Below are 6,004 nucleotides of genomic sequence, written 5' to 3'. Positions count from 1 at the left end.
CTCAGGGGAAACTTCAGTTGCTCGTGTACATTCCAGTATATATTTGAAGGCATCAAATTCTAACGTGGGCAATTTTACGCTAAAATCTTCAGGGCCGTACATAGCGCGGGGGCAGAGGGGGCAGCTGCCCCCGCCAGGAAAACTCAATTCGGTTTCTAACATCACACTGATCACAAGAAAATCGACTAATTAACATTCCTTCAATGTGAATTCCAAATAATTATTTTGGAAAATCTTTTGAGGTACCGGTTTTCTTATGAAAATAATGATTTCTTTTTCAGTTTGGGCTGCCTATGGTTTAGAATTTGGTGTGGAAATAAAGAGTGACAAGCATACGCCACTTTCTGGCGCGTGTTTTAGCCTTTTTAAATCTAGCTTATACTTTTTTTTCCCGAGATAAATTGGTTTTAAAAGCATGTGCTGCTCGCAAGTATTTGTAGCGGGTTTGGATTTAACCATCATATGTTCATCATCCGACAGGTCATTTGCGCCTAATGAATTTTGAGTTTCCTCTTTTGAATTCTCTTCGTTTTGAATATGACTTCTTATTGTGTGTGTTCAACGACAGTATTTTTATGCCACATAGGACATTTCAGCTGGGTTTGGTTGGCTCTTTTTAGTGCTTGGTAGTTTTAACTGCCTTTCTTGTTGAGATTTGGCAATAGTAGGGCAGAAATTAATCACTGCTTGTATCATGCAATGAGCTTCATTCGGTAATTGTTGCAATGCCGTGCCCGGCTAGTGTTTGTCACAAGGAGTTGTATTTCTTGGCACGGCTATTTGGATTTTTGGTTCTCTAGTAATCGTTGTAGATAGTGCGTCATGACAATTTAAAACTAAAAGTATCGGTGTGTTTTTTTTTCTCTAAACGTCGTAGAGGCAACTTTCTGTGTAGGAGTGAAAACAAAATTAATGTGCAACTAGAAACCCTGTCTGCATACGGTAGACTCCTGTGAGGGGTGTGCGGAGTTTGCCCCCACAGACAAAAAATCCTAGGTACGGCCCTGATCTTTAGCATGCTGGAAATCGGATTCTGTGGTGTCACGTGGCATTGTGGCCTTTTCGACGAGAAAACGTGGCTATGACATCATGTTTTAATGACACAAAGACACAGAGCTAACCTCATTCCAAGGGTGTCTCTTCTCTCCCCCCCCCCCCCCCCTTCCCGGGGACGAGAAGAAGAGAGACTGTGGGAACGAGATTGGCACAGAGCATTTCTGTAAAGTTCGACCTACCGAAAAGAAGACCAAAAAACATGCAATCCGTGCGTACTTCTACCATTTCTCGATATTACGGAAATTGGCTTCGCAATGTCACAACATCAAGCCTTTTGTATTGAAGGTTGGCCACTTTCAAAATTTTACTTTGTGAATTTAATATCCCGCAATACAAGTAATGCATTAATGAGGCCTAACAATGCCATAGAACTACCTCGTACAATGTTAAAGTCGACACGCGTTACCTCGGCAGAAGACGAACGCTTCAGTGCAAAAGGACAATGGCAATACGCTCAAACGCGTACAGCACAAGTAAGATTAATTTGTCACTCATTAAGATGACTTGTGTTTTTTAAAATGGAAAACGGCAGGATGCTGGAACTCGATATAAGACGGCTTGCCGTGAGGCAGAAAAACGTCACTTTTCCGTCGCAAGGAAAGAAGAAGGAGATGTCGTTTCGCAGGATATTTAAAAAAAATGTGAAAGGAAAAAAAGATTAAAAACAAACTGGAAAATGTTACTGTCACAATGGCCATTTTAACTTCAATGACGAGTAATCCATCTGGATGGATAATCAGAATGAGAAGATGCTCATCAAAATTATTTTCTCGTTTTCACAGCAGACGGATAATCCGTTTCAGACAGTGATGTGAAAACAGGACGGCATAATTTTAGACGGATTAATAAACAGACGGATTAAATAAGACTCGTTATCCTTCTGTAAAAAAATTACATCCGTCCTGTTTTCGCATTAAGGCGGTCCGCAATCAATCGCAAACACACTATCTATCTCAGGCGTGAAAACAGCCATTCTTCACGACTTGCTTAACAATTGCGCAGTTTCCGAACTTCTTTTGTCTTAAATTGAAGATGGCGGCCATTTAGGACGACGTTACAGTACCCCCAACAATAGCCAATCCTAAGCAATGCCACGACTCATAATATCGGCCTTTTCTTGTTAGAGACACCTCAAAGTAAGGCTACGAGTTTCCTTGCACTTCCGAGGGGTAACAAGTAATTTACTGAATATAATTTGCGACGATATTTAAAGGCACAACATATATAATATTGAGAATGACATATTATTCAGTGAATGACACAGGCATACTCGGAAAAAGGAAATCCGAGTTGCTCCTATCAGGAGTCGAACCTAATACCTTCCGGTTACTAGTTCGGATGCTCTACCACTGAGCTACAGGAGACTCGTGGGAGCTAAGGCCATTATACTAGGTTCATCGACAGGTAATATTTTACGAATATGATATAAAGATGTCAGATAATCCGAGGAAATGTTTTTTCTATGTGCAAATTAACTGAAAGCTTTTGAAACCAAACTGTATCAGGGTTAATGAAGTGTGAAGGATATATTTTTCTATAAAAGGTGGGGATATTTTAATGAAGAAAACGTTTCGCTTAAGGTGTCTTCAATTATTTTATCGTTCCTTCGATTTTTTTTTTTTATTTCTCCGATTTTATGGTTATTTAATAAAAGTGGAATCTTTAGTTTAATGATCGGAGTTTTTTCTTTCTTTCTTTTTTTTTTTTTCTCTTTTTTTTCTTCTTTTCAGCCATGTTTATTTATCTTCTTGGTCGAACGAATTCTTTCTTTTTTTCGCTGTATTTTGACTGCATTTAAACTGCGATTCTTAATTTGTCATTCTTTGTTTGCAGTATTTGCCTATTGCTTATAGCTAACGATAGTTAACTATGGTGTATTATATGGAGTGAGATTAAAAAACGAAAACAAAAACACCTTTTTACACCCAGAACGTGATCTCAACTGTGTGTTTTGTGTCATATTTGTTTATTTGTGTGAGTGCACACACCTAAACCGGTATTTTGTTGTTTGTAAAACTGGTTACCTGTCTGCGTTAACTCTATAGTTATTCCAGATAGCCAGCCCCCTCTCTCTTTTTTGAACAATTAATTTAAAGCTGTAATGTGACCGAAAGGAGGGTATAAAGCTTTTTCTTGACCCTGATTTCAATTTCATTTATTTTATTTTGATTGATTGATTGATTGATTGATTGATTGATTGATTGATTGATTGATTGATTGATTGATTGATTGATTGATTGATTGAAGATTCCGAGACGGAATCGAAAGCTGGTATCTAAATATAAATTTTCGTTCCTGAAAAGGAAACTTTTTTGTTTGAATTATTTTCTGATATCTTAGCATCCCCTAGGGGCAAGTAGACTTGGGGACTTATTCGGGGATTTGCCTAACAAGGAGGGGAAAATGAGGAAGGTTTTTTTTTTTTTCTCGTCATACCCTGTGCGGAAAATAGGAGACTTTGAAAAACAAGAAGCCATGTTGTCGTTATTGTAAATGACAGGCAAACGCACCGCTGTATATGAGTTCCCAGGTTGATCTTGTGTCCCGTGCTCTGAAGAGCTCGTTGTAGTAGATTCTGTCAGATGATACTGAACGTGGAGGACCAGGTTATAAAGTCCGCATTTTTTTCCAATGATGACTCTCGATTGTTCTCTGTCCCTTCGACGAGAAAGAAAATTAGCACTTTGGAGACGAAACTTTACAAAGTCCCCTCCCTTGTCCGGGGACCCCCTCAGGGAATGGATGATAGTTTAAGGTTACCCGGGACCTTCAGAGGTGTCTCGCGTTTAAGCGATGTAGCGCATCCAGTTTAAACTGTAGATACCTAAACCCCTATATCAAATTAAAGCTTATAGAGCTGACTATCGAAACATACCAAGAATTTTGAAATAAAATAAATTGTCGAATTTTTCACGACCTCTAATTGTGAGCGTCCGAACACCTTTTTAAAGCTACAAGTCTAAGTGAATTTTGTTTTTTGCTAATTTAATTTGCTCCTCAGTTTCCTGACCCAAAGCGCTAAAAAAACGTGTCTGCGTTTTGCCATATTCAATCGCAGTGAAAAGTTATAGAGCATTTTCGAAATAGGATGAAAAAAATGTGGAGTAATCGTACAAAAATCACTCTCGGAGAAAAAAATACTTCGGAAGAAAAAATTCGCAGACACGTTTTTGTTGTTTATATGTTAAACTAGCTACTGTCCAAATTTGAAGGCAAACGAAAAAAATTCCTTTTGAGTTTTAGCTCTTTGAAGTGGCCCCTCCAAGTGAAAAAAATTTATTCGAGAAAACAGCGCTAAAAATTCGGCAATTCATTTTATTTCAAAATTCTTGGTTTAGTTGGATAGCCAGCTCTATAAGCTTTAATTTGATATAAGGGTTCAGGTATCTACAGTTTAAACCGGACGCGCTACATCGCTTGGACGCGAGACACCTCTGAAGGTCCCGGGTAACCTGATATCGATAATTCCAATAAGGGTCATTAAAAACTGGATCATTGTATAATGCAATCCCAGGGATTTGATTGGCTTACCGGCCATGGTATATGAGCCATTATACCATGCCCGAGAAATATCGACCATTAAATTGTCTTCTGGTTGTTCTTGCAAAGCGAAATCAGCAAGATCTAGCAATATTTCTTGTTTGTTTTTAATAAAACAATTATTCCATTCACGCTTGTTGGATATGAAATGATTATAGCCAACTCGGCGCTACGCACCTCTTATATCTAACGTGCGCTCGTGGAATAATTGTTAATTATCCGGAGGCTTCTCCACTACATAAGACCCTGTTCAAATTAGGTGCCAATGCCAAGGCACTGAAAAGGATGTTGTTCAGACTCCTTGGTGCCCAAGGAGAAGTTATGCTCTCATTCGTCCTTTTAGCCAGTCCTTTCCAGTATCTGTACCCCCTAAATCTGATCGTAAATATTTCCATACAAATTCTTATATTTGCGCCGCGACCGCTATTACGCAAGATGATCATCGCTCACAGCTTGAGCTTGGGGAGCCTGTGGTAGACCTGGATCAACAAATTATTTCAAATACAAAATACTGACGGCAGACTGATCCTAACGGCGGAGGTGACGAACTTGATAGAAATAAACAACAAAGGCTAGAATAACTGAAATATGTATATTTTTTTTAAATTTGCCCGATATTTCGGTAATTCAGTAATTCTGGCCTTTGTTGTTCATTTCTAGCAAGTTAAATTCGCCACCTCCGCCGTTAAGATCAGTCTGCCGTCAGTATTTTTTATGGTTGTTGAGCCGTTTCGGTCTGAAATACTGGGGTATACAGTCATTTCAACTGAACGTTGTCGGTTCAAAGCATGAAGCTAAAAGACAAGACCGAAAGTTTACGTGAGATTTTTATGAATAAATTCATCACAATCAGTCATGCCTTGAGAAAACAATCGGTTGTAATTAGCAGTACAATGACTCCTGCACGAGCAGGGATGATTTTGATGAAATTATTCATAAATAATAATCCCACAAAACATTGCGGTCTTGTCTTTTAGCTTGATTTTAATCCGACAGCGTTAATTGAAACAGCTGTAGATTTCAACCATTTGTTCTGAAAGTCTGAAAACAGACATGACATCTAGAAATCAGGTCTGAAAATAAGCAGTAATTTTATCAATGATTCAATCAATGTTTATTTGCCCCATTCAATAATTTCTTACAGTAATACTCAGTTTACTAATAGCTTAGGAGCAGGAGCTCTCAACAAACCCTACTGGGCTTACAAGAAGAGCTTCTAGAGACAGGTCTGTAAAAAGGCCCCGGAAAATTGCATGTTTTGATCTGAAATAGGGTCAGCGTTTGGAGAACCAAACTGCTCATCCAATTTCCTAATCCCCATTTTCCTGCGTGGGGGCTCAGTCTTGAGCATGCACAGTACACGTCGGCCGCTGTTCAAACAAACCGTTTTGCAGGAAATTGCATAGTC

General features: G+C 38.8%; 1 long non-coding RNA gene across 1 annotated transcript; it reads left to right on the top strand.

Moving 5' to 3' along the window:
• Window positions 1-1,047: 1,047 nt before the first annotated feature.
• LOC146454402 (uncharacterized) lies at window positions 1,048-2,987 on the top strand. The gene is made up of 2 exons (XR_014859266.1): window positions 1,048-1,927; window positions 2,321-2,987. It is a non-coding gene; the product is annotated as an uncharacterized LOC146454402 (long non-coding RNA).
• The last annotated feature ends 3,017 nt before the right edge of the window (window positions 2,988-6,004 follow it).

The sequence above is a fragment of the Pavona decussata genome, unplaced genomic scaffold (genome assembly GCF_977016875.1).
Source record: "Pavona decussata unplaced genomic scaffold, jaPavDecu1.1 SCAFFOLD_302, whole genome shotgun sequence".
NCBI classification, from domain to species: Eukaryota; Metazoa; Cnidaria; class Anthozoa; order Scleractinia; family Agariciidae; genus Pavona; species Pavona decussata.
Note: the sequence above shows the minus strand (reverse complement) of the source record. Positions and strands in the feature narration are given on the sequence as shown.